The sequence below is a fragment of the Microtus oregoni genome, unplaced genomic scaffold (genome assembly GCF_018167655.1).
Source record: "Microtus oregoni isolate MIOR12 unplaced genomic scaffold, Mior012 000068F_ref0000429, whole genome shotgun sequence".
Taxonomy (NCBI): domain Eukaryota; kingdom Metazoa; phylum Chordata; class Mammalia; order Rodentia; family Cricetidae; genus Microtus; species Microtus oregoni.
In genome coordinates, this window is record NW_024543975.1 from 3081935 (window position 1) to 3101611 (window position 19677).

Consider the following 19677-nt stretch of genomic DNA (forward strand, 5'->3'; position numbering starts at 1 on the left):
TTGTTTTGCCATGGCCTGAACCTGTGGTCTGTCACCACTGCACATCTAGAACTCATGGTTCTCTGAACTCAGAATGTAGCCATTTGCATCTGTATTCTTATCCTCATTAGACCTAGGTAAATGATAAATGGGATCATATTGATTCATCCAACAGCTTGTATGAGTGTGGGATGACACTCACATCATTGTTGTTAGAAAGTTTGTGTTTAACGTACAAAGACATATAACTTAGATTTGAAGTTCACTTTTCAGTCCAAAACAATTGTATCTCACCCATTCTTTGGCTGAATAGATCCTGTCTTGTAGAATATCCAGATTCTCATAGTTTCATTGAAAGATGGTGGACATAGCAACATGCTTTGATAGATAGCGATGGAAGAGGTGGCTTTATTCTCTTTGCTCTTATGGCATATCCCTGCTGTCAGATCTGACCACATGCTTTGAACACAAGTCAAGACAACCATTCAGTGCTAACACTGATACAGACCTTGACCCTTCAGCAGAGTCAAATTATAAGTCTTCATTTTTTTTCTTACTCCTCAAAGCTTGCCCCACACATTCTGTTTGGTTCTTACATTTTTCATCCTCTTCTCCTGTGCAGTCTCTTTGACAGAGGTCCTTTGTTTCCTATTATTGAAAACAGACACAGGTTCTTGGGTCTATTCCTATTTGTTCTAATGTTATGCAGGAACAGTACAAATTTTTAACAATTTGGGAGAGTTCTAGGTATCTGTTCTGTAGAACCTCCATTACCACTGTATAATGACACTGGGGGGAGGGCATAGAACTACATCTTGGTAACTAGTAGATCCCATCTGAGTGAACATAATGTCTTGTGATGCAGTCCCTACTGGCTGCTTTTTTAATTACTTTAGTTTTATTATGACTATGTCCATTAGTTGTATTTAGATGTCAATTTTATTAACTTCTCTGTTATACCAGAATAGTTAACATGAATATATTGTATAAATGCAAGCTTCTACACATATAGTTAGATTCCCCAAATAAATTAAAGCTAATATGTTGGCTTCAGTTAGTGATTGTCAATAGTGAGAAACAGAATGGAGCTAAAGAGGATTAAGGGGGTTTGCACTAATAGAAAAACAGAGAAGCATAAAGTCAACTTAATCCTGTGGAAGTGAACTTTAAAGACTGCCAAAGGGAGAGCCTGGGATGTAGATTATAAAGAAATTTGATAAAGAACATGAACAGCATAGACATTCAAAACGTAGCTAGTTTTAATGCCAAGGAAGGAAAGGGACTTGGTGTGTTCCAGACAAGTAGACCTGTGGTTGAATAGTGAGTGAGCCTAGAACTTGCAAACAAAGGCTCTTTTGGTGCTTATCTAGATTTCCTTGACCGTCTTGCTATGACTTATAGTACATATAATTCATATTTTTATGAATTTTGTTTTTCTCTGTTGGCTTGCAACATTTTAGGAGACAGGGACATTTTGTATCTTTTTCTATTATATCTCAAGAACTTATTTAATAGTTGAATAAAATTAAAGTAGCACTGAAATGAACTGGACAAAGTTAAGAAACAGACAGGAAAGGCATGTATAGATGGTGGAAAGTACATATGCAGAGATGCTTCCTAGAGGTGAAAAATTTAGTTAGCTCTCACAATGGAATATATTAACTTTACATTAAAATCAGTTACAATTACCTGTGAGTAAAGCTTCAGCTTTGAAGAGCTGGGAGATTCAAATGGATCAGGAAAACTCGGAAACTTGACTGCACCTTCTGCTCAGTTTCAACTGATTTTGAAACATTTTATAAGTATTTGGCACTACTTATAATTCTCATTTGCATTGCAGGTATACAGTGAGAGGCTGATATTATGATTTTAAAAAAGGAGAGTTGTTCCTGGAAATAGCACACATGCCAAGAATTTTCCGTGTGCTGGCCAGTACACATTGAAACCAGTCTCTCCTTGGTTATTTATAGTATTACTTTATTATATGTTATGTTGTTGAATTAGCCTATCAAATAAACGTCAAGTGATATTAAAAACTAGAAAAATACAATACAATTTTAGAACATTGTAAGAGTAAACTTTCAATATTTCCAGACTTCAAAAGTAATTTTGATATTCACGTTATTTCACACATCACATTGCATTCACAAATGCTAATGTATGTTCTTTGACTTGACTTTATATCTTTCATCATGTTCCTTAAACTTACATGCTTTTAATAAATATTTCAAAAGCATAACTTTGAAAATGGAAAGCTATAATGCTTTTGTTGTTTGTATTAATGAAAATATTTTGTCACACATACACAATATGTGAAACATACTCATAAACATTCTTATGAATTTAAAGTCATACATTTATATTAGTTCTGTGAGAATATCATATATGCATACAATGTATTTTGATGATAATCCCTCCCTCATCCTCCCAACCCCTCTCATATCCACCCTTCACCTCCACCTCACTCCCAACTTCATGACCTCTTCTTTTATTGTAACTCACCAAGTCTAATATGTACTGTCTGTATACTCATGGGTACAGGGCCATCAACTGGATCACGACTGACCCACCAGAGCATATATCCTTAATCCAAGCTGACTCTCCCTCCCAGCAGTCATCAGTAGTCAATAGTCTCCCAGTGGAAAGGTTTGCTGGATGGGTAGAGATTTAAAGATATGATAATCCCAATATATTTCAATTGCTTTCTTCACATTTTCAAGAATTTTATTTGCTTATATTTCTTCATTACTTCTAATTTTGTTTTCATTGATGTAATAAATGACTTAACAAGTACTAAGCTTTTGTGTGTATGTTATTTTTCTTCATTGTGCATACTTACTTTTGTAGTTCTGTGTTGCATAAGGACATGTTTATAAGTATACATTTTACATTACTCATACTCTTCCTCTGCCTCATATCATCTATTTCCCAACACTCTCTTCTTCTTAAATTCCCTATATTTGCTGCTGCTTTTATGTCATATATATAGCATACATATCTTATATATGTTCTATTTTCATAATATATATATATATATATATATATATATATATATGTTTTTCTTTGCAGTAGATAGAGACCATTACAGGAAAGTAGAACTGGTCAAAATGAAAGAAGAGCTGACCCAGGAAGTACCAGAATATTTTCTTTGAAATTCTGTCATATCTATAGCACAAGGAAGTTGCACATTTGAAATCTTATCAACATGGTTGTTTCAGCAAAACCTCATCAATGACCACTTCAGCTCACAGGCCAACCCTAGGTGGGGAAAATCTCACAAGATCTGACCCTTAGATGAAGAGCTGCAGTCAACTAGTGACTTCTGGGAGAGAGAGAGAATCTTCTCCAGGGATGAGCTTCTTAATTGGTAATTCAATACCAAGTAGTACCCCTAAAACCCTACATATGCAAGCAACACCACGTGAACTCAGTAGCTTGTGTATGTACATTTGTATAAATGTAACAAGAATTTAGGAAAGAAGAAAAATAGTTTTACCATTTTTTTCTAATAATATGAAAACTATTATTAGATTGGACACAAAAGGAAGCAGGCTTCAAACATCTCTCTCATTCTCCCTTGATATCTGTGGAGTACTTTCAATTATCTGATGCAGAGTGGTGAGGGAATTACTCTGGTGTGGGAATGCAGAGCAGAAATCTTCCTTCTAGGACAGAAGACAGTGTAAACCAGATATTTGGCACCTTGTGTGGAAATTGGTTTACATCTTCTTAACTTCCACATTGACAGTGCAGGGTTCACGTACAGTTTCTTATCAAGATGGAATGAAGTGAGATTGTGGCCACAGTCCGGTGACTAGCATAGCTTAGTGGCATTTCTTGTCTGCAACAGGGACAGTTGATAGTAAAGTAATAGTTAAAGTCAGAAAAGAAAGTATATGATCTTTGTGGGGATGTTTGGATTAAGAATTAGTATATTTTAGTTTATAGACTCATGTTTTATTGTTGTGTAAAACTTTTCAGAGAACCACTGGAAAATTTACTGGTATTTCTTTTTTTATTTGAACAAGCTTAAAGCTGCCATTTGCTTTAAGCGTGGAAAAGTTTCATCATGTATGTGTGCAGAACCAAAAGTGGGTTCTATCTGGAGCCAGACCCCATCCTTGTCCAGTATATTGGCTTTCCCCATTGCTTGTGATTTTCTGTAAATTTTTGAGTGTCTGAACCAATTCTTTCCCATGATCTTCTCAGTAGACTGAGCCTTTAGAGCATTCTATCTTAAAATCTCACTTGAATAAATGTCAAGGGCCTTTTATGCTCCTGATGGAACCTTAGATGTAGATCGCTAGAGGCACCGAGGAATCAATGGCTGTTTTAGCAATGACTGCTTCATCTCAGTTGTTGCCGAACGATTCTTATTTGTGCTTCAAGTTTTGCAAACCACTTCAAGATCCCTCTGGGCTGAGAAGGGCTAAAGTAATATAAAATATCACTGGTAATAGTAATAAACTTTTATTTATCAAACACCTTGCTTTCAGGGAACTCAAAGTGCTTTATATATGTTATCTCATGAATCCTTTTGCTATCCTTGTGAGGCCAGGAGCAAAAAGTCTGCCATCCTAAAGATCCAGACAGAGAAACCAGTTTAAGAGGGAACACAGAATACAGCACAGTCTTGGATGAAGGATGGAGGCAATGGTTGTTGATGTGGCAGTATGTGAAAGCTCACTTTCTAGCAGCACCATTTCCAGGGATAATCATGGCCAATATTAAGTGATTGATGAGCAAGCGTTAAGTATCATTTTCAGGCACCCTGATTATGTTAACAAATTGAATCTTTCCAACATGCCTATTAGGATTGTTACCATTATTATGCCAATTTTATTAAGAGGGATTTTATGAAGAAGTATTTAAGGATATATGTAAGATCACAGTACTAGAAAACTAAGAACTAGTCACTAATCCAAGGTGGTTTAGCTCTAAATCAGTTATTCATTATAGTGTGAGAATTTTTTTTTAATTTTCAGGCATACAATGTATAATTCTATGCTGTATGAGTAATTATGTACATGTGTTCTTTCAAAATGTAGGCTAGAGACAGTTCAGGGATTTCTGATAAACACAGATCCTTCTGACTGAAGTTTGCTCTCCTTTGGAAACCCAATTATAAGAAAGAATGACTATTATTTTGTTTAGCTTCCACATCAATTGGCACTACAATATTTGCAGAATGTTTCAAGATGGGGATTATCTTTGTTTCACTCTGTTGTTCTGATTAAAAAACATTCTGAGGAATGCAACTTGGGAGCAAAGGGGCTTATTTGGCTTATGCTTCCAGGTCACGATCCAGCCCTGACTCAAATCAAGGTAAATACTCAGCTCAGTGAACAAGAGACAGACATCATAGAAAACCGCCGCACACTGGCTTGCTTTTAAATTCATTCAGACTTGGGCTCAGCTAGCGTCCTTATCCAGTCCAAACTTGAAAAATGGTAAACAGCCAACGGTGGGTTGAGCCATCCTCTTTTAAGCATCAATCAAGACAGTCCCTCACAGACATGCCTACAGGCAAATCTAACAAAGAAAATTACTTAATTGAACCTCATTTTTGAAGTGATTATAGGCTGTGTAAAGTTGGCAGTTAATATGATTAGCATAGGTATGGGAAGGTGAGGGAAGCAAATTTTTTGGATGATTGAAGCACAGGCACTGCATACTGGCTTTTGTCATTGGATATTGAAGATAAGTTTCAGAGTTAGAACGTTATGCTGATTTTACTGAAGAAGGAATTAGACCAAAGAAGAGTATGTAGCTAAGGTCACATGCTTTTACCAACTTACAAATCACCCAAAGAAAAAGGAGTATCCAGAAGTAAGGGCAACTTCAACACTAAGAAAAGGTCAAAGAAGAGCTGTGGGAAGAGCTGTTGTCAGGATAGAAAGTCCTACACTGTAAGAAATTTTGGGTGGAAGAGCAATAAGACTAAGAAATGTTCTTATTGCAGATAAGTTGTTATTATGTCTGTAAATCAACAGAATGGTTGGAACAAAATCGAGTTGCAATGGATTTTATATAGAACAAATAAAATAGATCACTCCATTCAAGATATAGTCTAAAGATGGAAACCATCATTTTAATGAAACAAGGCAGTCTCAGAATGTCAGAATGTCAACTATCATGTTTTTACTCATATGTGAAATACAGAATTTTAAAATATATTAAAATAGAAAGGAGTCACTTAGGAAAAGGAAGAGGACTAGTGTGGGAAGTGGGCAGTAAGAAAACAGTGAACACTGAGGAAGGAGATGAATATGGTCAATATACATCAAACAATAAAAATGCCTAGTCTTTGGGCAATGACTATTTGCTAATTGAAAAGTAAAATAGGTTGAAGTGATTGTCTTTATTGACTTTTATGCTTCTTTCCCAAGGAATAATCATAATCATATTCATCATGAGCAAAAACTTGCAAAGGCAGAAGTGGAAGATTTGTCCTTCACCAAAGAAAGACTTTGTTGAAGGTCCAAAAATGTCATCTTTTATAAGTGTTCATGGCTTCTTAGTGTCACAGAAACTGGCAGCCTATCATGAATTAAGATTTTGTTTAGAATTCCAGTCTACTGTGTTTGGTGACTTGCTTTTCCATATCCAACTTTGTTAGGTGAGGGAATCAGAGGTGGAGGAACTTGTCTTTGGGAAGGTTGAACACTAAATCCATCATTGTAGCAGCAGAAAGTGATTGGTCGATTATGAATTCTTGCTGATTCTGTTGTTGGACATATACACCATTGGTAGCATTTGCCTCCCATTTGCATCCACTCTTCTTAAGAGCTCTATTGACTATAGTTGATCTGTTGGAAGTTTTTAGCCATATAAGCAAATTCTTTACCCAATAATATTTAACCATAATTGTAGTAGCACACACACACACACACACACACACACACACACACACACACTAGCCTGGACTGGACCACATTTCCCTTAATTAAAATCTGACTTATCAACAACTCTTCTCTGGAAAAATATTCTGTATTTATTTAATGGAGAAAATGTCTGTCTTTCAGGCAGGTCTGTTGGCCCAGAAATATGTATTCCACAGAGAACACAGGTTTGATTAGTTACTACACTTTAAATGTTCTCAGTGTTTCCTTTACGCTTTTAGGTGTGAGTAATTTAACTGTGGCTGAACTGGTGGTGACTGGTCTACCTTCTGGCCACAATCATCAGATATTGGCTGGCCCTGCTGGCACCAGAAGAGAGTCTCCCTGGACTGACTGACAACTCTTTTGAATAGGTGCTAAATAGACATTCACTTTCTAATTTTGACAGTAGTCTAATATTCCTTCATTATTACCACATTGGGAGCAGATGTCGTAATTAGAAGTTATCAAATTAGAAGTTATAAGTATAAGATTTGTGGAATAGTTCACATTCTCACTCACTCCAAAACACATAGCTTTTAAAATATGCTCTTAATTTTTAATTTATATGTGTGAATATATGTTATGATTGCAAGTAGATATATGCATTAGGTGTGTCACACAGGTCAGAAGAAGGCACTGGATTCCTTGAAACTGAAATTATAAATAGTTGTTAGCCACCATGTAGCTGCTGGGAATTGAACCTGTATCATTTAAAAGAGTAACAAGTACTGCTAACCACTGAGCATTTTTTCTATCCTATGACTACTGACACGACTACCACCCTTTTCTCCTGTTCCTTTTCAGATTCTTTTCCTAGAATGTGTACACTGCTGTTTAGCGAAGACTGTCTGTCCTGGATCCTTTCACAACTCTCTCATATTATTTATTGCTGCTTATTGTAAGAGAATTCATCTTCTCTGCCTAGGTGATGTCAGTCCTGTGCAGGTTAATTTCTTCGACCAACTAATGTGGATGAAGGTTGCATGTGTTATTTCCAAAAAGCTGTGGATCACCATGCTCTTATTCCACAGAACAACAAAATTAAAGATGAAGGCTGCTTAGTCAACTTGGATTGCAGCCTGAAGGAAAAAGAGGAGCAGAATACAGCAAACCTGTAATAGGCATAAAGATGAAACATAAAACTCTTGCATTCACAGTGAAAGTGTTATGTTTTAGATATTTATGACAATAGGACATAAATATATCTTAGGGTTATTTGTTGATATAGTATTACTTTATCTTTTCTGCCTGGTTTAGTGTCCGTGACTGGAGATAAAGGAAGTTATAGGTGAAAATAAATAGTATGCAATAGAAATACACATATCACTGAATTGTAGCCAAACAAATTATAACGAATGTCATGTAGTCATCCAAAGGAAAAAAATAAAAGGACTGCTGATTTAGCCCAGTTGGTAGAGTACTTGCCTAGCATGCATGAGGACCCGGCAAGTACCATATAAAACTGCACATGGTGGTGCATGGTTATAATTCCAGCACTGTGGAGTGGAAGTAAGAGGATCAGAAGTTTAAGGACACCTCAGTTACATGGTGAATTCAAGGTCAGCCTGGGTTGTCTGAGATCCTGACTCAAAACATCACTGTATTGATGAAAATGCACAACAAAAGAGTAGAGTGGGAACAGTCCCCAGGATAAATCAAGACTCAAAGAAAAAAAAGATTACTCGGATGAGTAGGATAGATGCTTACCTCATATTAAGTGTGCTATTGAAAATGATTTATTCTGCAAAGAAACAGTCCCTAAGCAATTTAGAGACTTGATGGCAAATGCATATTTAATGTGCCTGTTTTAAAAAAGAGTGTGCTTGGCAGAAGAAAGCACCATAGATTCCAGACCTTGGAGCTTGGGGACTGAAAAGAAGCACTTCAATCTGACTTAAAAAAAATGGAGGTAAAGAAAAGAAGGGACAGGAACAAAACCTGTGTGTCTGCCTGCGAGCACATGTGTGTGAACATGTTTGAATGCTGTGCTACATGTGGTGGGAAATGCTACATTTGTGAGAACTATAATCCCCTTCTGATTTTTAACTGACTTATTACTTAAGTCATGACTATTTTCTCTAGTACCAAGCCATCTCTCCAGAAGATTATACCATTTCTGCCTTGACTTTATTTGCTGTCTTCTAGGAATTATTGGTGAAGAGATTATTGTGGCCCCAATAACATCCAGTTTTTAGTGTGCTTCAGGTTATATCAACTTTGTTAAAACTTTTATAATCATAATCTTAGTTGACTCTCACAACCTTCCTAGCAGAAGGATAGGGTGCTGCATAATTGTGCATTTATATTTCCAATTTATTGCATGTCACTCACTCATACTCACTATACTGAAGTCTTCTTTCAGATGCCAACTGTGAAGAAGGACATTTAAAAAAAAATCCCTCACTAGCTGAGAATTGAGTATAAAAGAAGGTCATTTATTTAAGGGTAGACTCACAGATCACAATCCTCTGCTAGAATGGGGAACAGCATCCAAATCCCACAGTCAGAAAACAATGATGGATACACACTTTACATTGGCATGAATAGTATAAGAGGTCATGCCCAAGTTGGTGGGTAACTTAAAGGCTACTAGAGCAAAGAATTCCTACAGCACTTCCCCCTTTTGTTTCAATAAGAAAGTTCTAAGCCCCACGCAAAGTTATATATAATAAGAACAAATATCAGGTATAAAAATTGGAATTACAACCAGCATAAACAATATCAAACAAGAAACATGTAAGAAATGTTTCAATAATTATCCTATCCTAATAAGTTTAAATCTTGTGTAATAAATAACTTGGCCAAGTCATGAGAGGAAAGTAACTACAACTATCTAGTCTTCAACCGCAAATGAAGACTTGAGAAAGGAAATAATATTACTTGAGTAAGCAGGAAGTGCAATCAAACAACTTTCAAAATGTGCAACAAATGACAACTGGCTACCTGGGCAATCACCCAAAGTCTCCTTTGCACTGTTGGAGCAAGCAATTTTGGCTAAGGCCTCCTGGAGTAACTGACAGACCATTTTCAGAGGCAGAAGAATTTTCAAAACTGTCTCAACTTGTTTTGGCAAGATTTGACAGTCTTTTTTTTGTATCCTGCTTGTCCTGCCCAGACATCTTGCATTTTGTCAGTTGGTTGATGCATGGGCAGTTCCTGGCCTAAAGGCCAGAAAACAATCTCCAAGTGGAGTGTCTTCAGTGCTCAACATTCTCTAGGGTATAGATTGGTGCTGCCAGATGTAATTGTGTCTCACTTCAACAGAACCCTAAGTTATTTAAATGCCATATTCCATAGCTCTTTAAAGTGGTTAAAGATTACCTATCTATGCAGAATACATTCTTTATGTATCTAAAGAACCTGATTAATCGAACTATAAGTATGACAAACATAGATGATTATTGTCCTATAATTCTTAATACCTATATAGCTTAAAGACTTCATATTAAAATATTAAACAATCTTTAAATAACTGTGAATCAAATGAGAACAATGATCTCAAAATGTAAACAATAAATAAGTATCTTGATCAAAGGTAGAAATGTATATTGCAATATGATAACTATATCCTAAATTTGTATCAATATACAAAATGTCTTAAGCAGAGGTAGAAACATACATACATACAATATGACAAAAACTGCCTAGATATACAAATATTGTAGATGAAAATAGGAATATATCCAATATAATCTAAGTTTGTATCAATACTTAAGAATCTATACCAATGTAAATTACCTATAAATAATAGCTCAAAAGTATTTACTTCATTACTCACTATTATTAGGGTGAGTAAGCTCACACTAATCTATTATCCCATCCAATTTCCTCTGTGTTTTTTCAAAGAGATCCCTGATTCTACATTAATTTTCCCCCATTCCCCAACCCTATACCAATTATAATCAACCCCTAAATAATGTCCCTGACCCTGAGGACAAACTTCACTGGGAGAGGGGAAATCATCTTCTAGAATTACTTCCAGCCGTCATGGGGTGATCTTCTTTCTATGTGATCCTGTGAAAGGAAAGTAAAATGATGGTTAAGTTCAAAGATAACTATCTCGTATAATTGCAAATATTCTTTGAGTATTTGGTAAAGATTTTCTGATGTTCCTATTAAGTTCTGGTCAAAACATTGTAAAAAAGTTCACCAGTTCAGCTAAACAAGTTGGAACCATTTTGAGCAGCTGGTACCCAAAACAGGTCTTATAGTAATACTATCAGCATCATGATGTCATATCAACCAGGTGGAGTCGTAGTTGTGCGGCCCCGTATTCTTCCTGGGAACTTCTAAGATTACTGCAGGAAAATTTATTGTTTATTGTGGAAAACTTAAACATTATTTATATAGACATATACAGACATGTATATTCAATGAAAGGTATGACAGAAACAAAAATAGGTATGGAGAAAAGTAATTTTTTTCTAAATTCTTTCTTCTTTCTATTCCATACCAGATGGCTCTTGACATGAGACAGAAACTCTGAATTTTTCTTATAACATGCTTGGATTTAGAGAAGGACAGAACCATTGTCCAACTCCAAAGCCAGCTCTATATATTCGTATATATGTGTAATGTGTGTGTGTGTGTGTGTGTGTGTGTGTGTGTATGCGTATGTGTTTCTGTTCTTACAGGTCATATTTCTTGTGTGTGTGTGTGTGTGTGTGTGTGTGTGTGTGTGTGTATGTGTGTGTGTGTGTGTATGTGTTTCTGTCCTTACAGGTCATATTTCTTTTTCTTGATGATCTTTATTGGATAGTTATTTTTCCTTCTCTCAACATCCAAACATCCAGTGTCTTGAATTTTTGAGAATGTGTGTTTTCCTGTAAAGACAAGATCAGAAACCTGCCCCAACCCTACATGATTTCCTTACCACTTGTATTGTTGTCACCGTTTTGGATGAACTGTCATTACTCTTTCTCAAGAGATTTCTCTTTTTCAAAGAGAATCTTTATTATCCAGTTTTTATTATCACTACTGTTGTTATCCCTTTCTCATTAGTGTTAAGAAAATTCAAGGTTAGTAAAATGATGTAGGTGGGTCTTCTGTATATGTGTTTCATTGGTTAATAAAGAAACTGCTTTGCCTGATAGGTCAGAACATAGGTGGGTAGAGTAGACAGAACAAAATGCTGGGAAGAAGGCAATGAGGCAGTCACCATGAAGCTCTGGCTCAAGATGGATGTAGGTTAGAATCTTCCTGGTAAGCCACCATCTTGTGGTGCTACACACATTAATAGAAATGGGTTAATCAAGATGTGAAAATTAGCCAGTAAGAGGCTAGAGATAATGGGCCAAGCAGTGTTTAAATGAATACAATTTGTGTGTTGTTATTTTGGGTGTAAAGGTAGCCATGCAGGAACTGGGTAGGATGAAAAGCAGGCCTGCTCGCCTCGTCACTACAGTAAAGCATTATGCAATCTATTTCTGGGGGGTGTTTTCCATCCCTTTTTGTTTGTTTAACATGTCCTTTGTAGTGAGATTTGATTTTTCTGCACCTACCTGACCTGTAGGGTTGTGTGGTATACCTGTAATATGCTTTATATTATAATAAGCAAAAAGCTATTTTATTTACTTAGAGACATATGGTGGACCATTATCTGTCTTTATTTATGCAGCTTTACCCATGATGGCCACAACTTCTAATAAATGTGTGATTACTGAATCAACCTTTTCTAAGCTTAAACCAGTTGCCCACCGTAAACCTGAATAAGTGTCAATGGTGTGGTTTACATATTTTAATTTTCCAAATTCTGCAAAGTGGGACATATCCATCGGCCAGATTTAATTCCTTTGAGTATCCTTTGGGTTAGTCCCTGCAGGTTGTAGTGTTTAGTTATAGAAAGAGCAAGTGGAACATCTCTTTATAATCTCCTTAGCTTGTTGCCATGCAATAGAAAACTCTTTCTTTAAACATTTTCTATTGACATGATGTTTGTTATGGAATCCTGAGGCCTTCAACACACTTTCAATCAGTAATCAATCAATATCTGCATTACCTTGTGCTAGAGGACATAGCAGACCTTTATGGGATCAGATGTGTGTTATATATATAGGACAAACCTTATTCCTGATTATATCTTGGACAGGTATAAATAACAAAGTCAATTCTGTATCATCTGGTATAAATTCAGTGGTTTTAATATGCAAAACAACTCTTTCTGCATATTGTGGATCAGTAAATATATTAAGAGACTCTTTAAAATCCCTTAGCACCATGAGAATAACATATAAATCTGCCTTTTGGACAGAATCATAAGGGCTTTTTTCTACCTTACTTAATTCTTCTAATTGTAACCTGCCTTCCCTGATTTATTTGCATCAGTATAAAATGTACAGGCTCTAGTTATTGGAGCATCATGTACAATTTGGGGAAGAATCCAAGAAGTTCTTTTTACAAGATTAAGTTTATCACTTTTGGGATAATTTCTATTAATTTCTCCAAAAAATTATCACAAGTTCTTTCCATGGTTCATTGTCTTCACATAACGTTTTTATTTCATCAGTAGTAAAAGGCACTATGATCTTTGTTGTGTCTATACCTGCTAATTGATGAAGTCTCAATTTACCTTTTATAATTAATTCAGAGACTTTTTCTACACATGTTTTTAATGTTTTACTTGGTTTATGTAGTAAAAAGATCCATTCTAAGATGATATCATCCATCTGCATTAAAATTTCTATAAGGGAAATTCTGGAGGACAATATGACTAGAATATAATTAAGATATGGATTCACGTTATCCACATGTGCCTCCCATAATGTCTCCTCAACAATTTTTAATTCCTTTTCTGCTTCAGCTGTTAATTCTCTGGGACTATTCAAATCTTTATCACTATCTAAGGTTTAGTTTAAATAAATTATTAGATCAAGTGTTATCCCAACAGCCATCCATAGACTGGAAATATCTCCTAAAAACCTTTGAAAGTCATTAAGAATCATCAATCAATCTTCCTAATTTGTGCTTTTGGTGTTCTAATTTTCTGTAAAACTATTGTATAACCTTGGTAATTGACAGAATTTTTTCTCTCTATATTTTTTCAGGAGAAATTTGCAATCCCCATTTGGGCAAAACTTTCTTTACTTCTTCAAACTTATATATTTGATTCAGATAGCAAAATGTCATCCATGGTAAATTACAGATTTAGGATTTTTTTATGTATTATTTCCAATGGCTGACTTATAAAGTATTGGCATAGGCTCGGGCTATTGAGCATTCCCTGTGGAAGGATAGTCCACTGGTATCTCCTAGTAGGCTGAGAATTATTATAAGTAGGCAATGTGAAAACAAATTTTCTCTGTCCTTTTCTTGTAAGGGTGAAGAAACAATCTTTTAAATCATTGACTATAAGAAGCCATTGTTTTGGTAATAGAGAAGGCAGAGGAATTCCAGATTGTAAAGGGGTCATAGGTTGAATTACCTTGTTTACAGCTCTTAGATCTGTCACCATTCTCCCTTTACCAGATTTCTTTTTAACAACACATACAGGATAATTACAAAGGCTGGTTGATTCTTCAATATGGTAAATATCTAGTTGTTTCTGTACTAGCTGTTCTAAAACCTGAAGTTTGTCTTCTGATAATGACCACTGTTTAGCCCAAACTGGTTTCTCAATTAGCCATTTTAAAGGTAGTGCTGTTGGTACCTCTAAAGGTTTTTTAGTTACTTTGTGTTCTTGTACAGCCTGAATAGCTGGTGACTTTTGTGTAGAGTACCTTAAAACCTTCCAAGAATTATGAGTGTCTGAGAATGCTAAAATGTTAATCTGGGTATTTCATTGCTGCAGTAGGTCATGATCCCATAAATTCACTGCAATATTAGACACATATGGCCTCGGCCTTCCTCTCTGTCCTGGCCCTATGCATTCAACCCATCTCATGCTTTATACTCTTGAGAAAGCGTTCCAATTCTTAGGAATTGAACATTTTCCTCTTGAAGAGGCATATATGGATGCAAAGATTATGAGTAATCATACCCATGTCTGGACCCATGTCTATCAAACCTACAATTACAACGCAGTCTATAGGCACTCTTAGCTTTGGTCTTCTATTTATAGAAGTCTGCCAGAATATATGTTTCTTATTTTCTATTGAAATTTTTGATGTATCCTCTATGTTTATTGTTTATTCCATCATCTAGAACAGGTTTTTTTTTTTGAAGGCTCTAGATTTTTTTTTTTTAATTTTCCTGATGAAACATGTCCTCCACAGTGACTGGAAATGACTGGACCACTTTTAACTTGGGGGACTGTAAGAGGCCCCCCAAGGAGTTTTCTGATGATATCAGGTTGTCTTTTCTGTCTTTTGTCGATCTGCATTCATTGGTTCAAAGTTGGTCTTTGTCACACCTTCTACATATACCTGAAGGCTGAGTCCTCCTATCCCTGCCATTCTCAGAGGAGATATTATTTATAGAAATTTCTTGTCTACAATCCCTTCTCAGATGTCCTATTCTACCACAACTGAAACATTTGGAATTCTGATGTCTCCTCATTACTTTTGCAATTCCTTCTCCTAACCAAGATTCAGTATTATAGTCAAATATCTCAATGTTCATTGCATGCAGGATCCATTCATCAATAGGTGCTGATGTAACTTTAAAGGCCCAAGTATCATTTTGTATTCTAAGTTGGCATTTTCAAAACCCAGAGATTCAATAAGTACTCATCTAGCATCTGGGTCTGTTACTCCTATATGCAAAGCCTTAGTTAATCTTTGTAAAAAAAATGCTAAAGGGTTCTCTCTCATCCTGTTTAACCCTCATATATGATTCAATTCTTTTTCCTAGTTCTTGAATCCTGTCACAAACATTTAAGGCTGCTTTATGGCATAAGGCCAAGATTTGTTCATTGTAAAGTGTTTGAACTTGTGAGTCAGCATAAGTGATCTCACTAATAATTTGATCTTGGACAGTCTCAAGGCCTTTTGCTTTTCCCTGTTGTTCTAAAATTTTAGCCTCTTTCCTGGAATAGCATTTCAAAATCAGTTGAGGCCCATCATCCAGGACTGCTGAAACTAAATGAAGCCAGTCATGCAGCATGTTTTTAGCACTAGAAGCCCATGTCTATCATCTCCCTAACAAGTATGGAATGCAAGCTGTAAGTTACAATTGCTTGCTTAATTTCTTTTAGATTATTCATTCCTATAGTTATCCATCTACCTTCTTTGAATCCTTTTGGTCCTTTAGAACTTGATTCTTTGTCAGAGTAGATTACAGGGTAGGAAGCTCAAACCTTGGGTAAGTCATCTCTGATAGTTACTGGCAATGTTGAATCTTCTTCTTGTACCTCCTTTCCCCGCTCATCAGCTCCAATAATTTCCTCAATTGTTTCAAATCTTCTTACTACTGTCTTTTGTAAAGGTAGAATCTCCTGGCCCATATATATTTCTAATGATTTTATTGAGGCACTTAGCCTCTCGTCCTCATTCTGCACACGTGATTTCAATTTCTGAAGTTTTTTCTTTAAAGGTAACACTTTATCCTTGGACATTATTTGGAGAGCATGCAGACTGCCATCCCGGAGAGATAATCTATCTGCTACTTTAACTTTTAAACAAATTTAGAATGTCAAATTCAACAGTATGAATTCTTTCAGATAATTTCTCAGTATCCTTTGATGTGGATTGAACTTTGTCTGTCAAATGTTACCCTTTTCAATAGTATTAATGTTTTAGGTAACTTTTGATTTTTGATGTTATCAATCCTGTCAGCTAGCTGTTCATTATTAGTCTGTAAAGACTGTGTCATTTCTAAAAGTGCCTCATTCTTGGCTCTGTTATCAAACCATTTTCTTAAGGATATAATATGAAGAAAAATACTGAGTCCCAATATCCAATACATAGATGTATCAGCATAACCATATAAACCTTGCAGAATACAATCCATAGTATTATCAAAATGGTTACTAAAAGTTTCAATGGTAATGTTGTCTACCTTTATCTAACTTTCAAGTTTATTGATTTACTAATTACCTGTTATAAAATCCTGTAAATTATTTTAGGTGAAATAATGGTTATTGTCCAGCAGATAATGTGATTGCAGAGTTGTGACTAGAGGCACAAACTGGTGCCACGAACAGTCCTGAGTGGTTTTGCTTTCTCTGCCTTGGTTCTGGTTAAATACTGAGAAATATGCTTTGCTTGACAAATTAAAATCAATTAAATCAATTCCAGACATGGAACAAGAAGCCGAGAACTCAGGAGCTGGGAGTACTATCCAGAAGTTGCAAAAGTCACCATGCAGCAGGGAATGTGGCAGGGAGGCATGTGCACACTTGAGAAATTTCCAAGTTGCCTAGGCAGTTAGCTCTGCTGTGGCAGGGGTAGGGGGTGAAGAGATGGGGGGGGGAGATGTTTACATAAAAATGGGAAACTTTCTGGACTGAGGACCATTTAGGCCTTTAAGCCAATCCACCCAGTAGTTTGGGAGTCCAAATCCACACGGGGATGCTTAAAAGAAATCCAATACTAGCTCAGAATTGAGTATAATAGGGGGTTATTTATTTATGGGTAGACTCATAGATCACAGTTCCTCTGCTGGAATGGGGGACAGCAAGTGAATCCCACAGCTGGAAAGAGCTCGTATGTGCTTTACCTTGGCATATATAGTATAAGGGGAGAGCCCAAGTAGGCGAATAACTTAAAGGCTACTGGCAGTAGGAATTCCTACAACATGATTGTTTTTTTTTTTCATGCTCCAGTAATTTGCCACTGTTATTTACTATAACTAGAATCCTTTCTGGTATCCAGTCCCTGAGCTTTAGGTATCAGCAAAAGTTTGTTCACCAGGAATGTGTGTCTTTACCATTATATTTGTCCATTTCTTGTTTATATCATATGTAATAGCATAAATCAAGATGGGAAGGAGTTCCTCTGGGTTTCCACCACTGAATTCCTATTTCTAACAACTCTGAAGATGTAAAGACATTTGATTACTATTTGTCATGTGAGTGCATAACAATTTGTGTGTCCTTGCAATAAAGAAAATGAGGCTCATATAAGAAAAGTGGCTTCTCTAGCTTAATCAATGTTCAGAAAAGGATCTTTAAAAATCCAATGTATTTACATTCATGTACTTGTGTCTTATATGTCAATTACGTATTCATTACAAATGTTATTGACACTATGATATAAGCACAAGCAGGAATAAAAGGAAATGACAAATGCCCCAAATCTCCCTTAAGATCTGTTTATATGCAGTCATGTAAGTCTCACTAAGTAGTAAGAGGCAGAGGGGATCTGGGAGATGTTGGGGATGGAGAAAGCATGATTGAAATATAAAAACTCTAATCAAGGGCTTTTAGAGAAGAGAAGAGCTTGATGAGGTTGTCTAAAATAGAACTTTCTGGCTGCAGAACTGACTGGCAGGTGGCTACTGTATACACCTGTACAGCAGCTGGAGCCAAGTGTAACAGATGATAGCAATTTCGAGTACTGAAAGTGGATAGCTCTAAGTTTCTCCATACAACCTGCAACTCTTCATGACTCTTGCCCTTCAGTCATGCAAATGTGTGTGCTATTAATATTGCCATTATCATGACTCTCGATAAATACAAGCAGGTGTGCCAATGGCCTCCTGAAGAATGAATCCCGTCATGCCTTCAAAGAAAGAGTTCTAATCTTTCTAGGTGTAGTGTCCACAACAACAGTTCTCAAAGCGTGTTCTGTGGACCCTAGAATTCCTGTAAAATTTCTGAAAAGTAAGAGCAAAAGTCCAGAAAATTTACAAAACAGTATATATGTCCTTGTGTGCTCATTTGTACATATGCAAACATGAATTGCTTGCAGGGGCAATGCAATATGTGCTATTGCAACAGAATAAATGGAGGCAAATATGAAACCTGAATTGATGTCAATAAAACCAGACATTACAAGAGTATAAAAAAATCAAAAGGAACTCCATCATTGTTTCTTTGTTTCATAAACAAATTATTTATGCTACTTGTATTAGAACATTATATAATATTTTAATGAATTTATAAATATTTTTTTCCACAATTTTATATCTGTTTTTGATATGATGTTGGTAGATAAAATCCAAACAAATGCAGAACTGCTTGTGAAGAACTTTAGACATTCTTAAGAATATAAAAGAGCCTTGAAACCACAAAACTTGAAACCTATAGAGATTAAATGTCACCACACTGACACAAGACCATGTTAAATTTATGTAGGAACTTAGCTGATAACTGGAGTAATGACTATAGTATATCGTTATGTAATATTAAAAACAAGCTACACTATTAATTTAATCACTGGGTGTGTTCTAGCCAAATGGATTCTTTGAGGAACAAATGACATATAGCAGATTATAAATAAATGTTTATTGCTTAGAAAGTGAATTGGAAATACCAATACAGTTTGGCTGTATGAACTCATTTAGTAGCATTTCATTTGTATTTTATTAAATAAAATTTGCCTGAAGATCAGAAAAGTAAAACAGTCACACTAGCCATCCTTAAAAACCAGGCAACATTAGCTTAGGCACAGTGTCTCAGTGGGTAGACAAACCCCTCGTGGTCCTGACTTCCTTGCTTATATTCTCCCTCCTTCCGCTGTTCAACTGGACCTTGGGAGCTCAGTCCAGTGCTTCGATGTAGGTCTCTGTCTCTATCGCCATCCGTTGCGGGTGCCTGAGCTAATGGGAGCTCACCAACTCCAGCTGGACTGGGACTGAACGAACATGGGATCAAACTGGACCCTCTGAATGTGGCTGACTATTGGGGCAGACTGAGGGGCCAATCATAATGACACTGGGATTGGTCTCTACTGCATGTACTGGCTTTTGGGGATCCTAGTCTATTTGAATGCACACC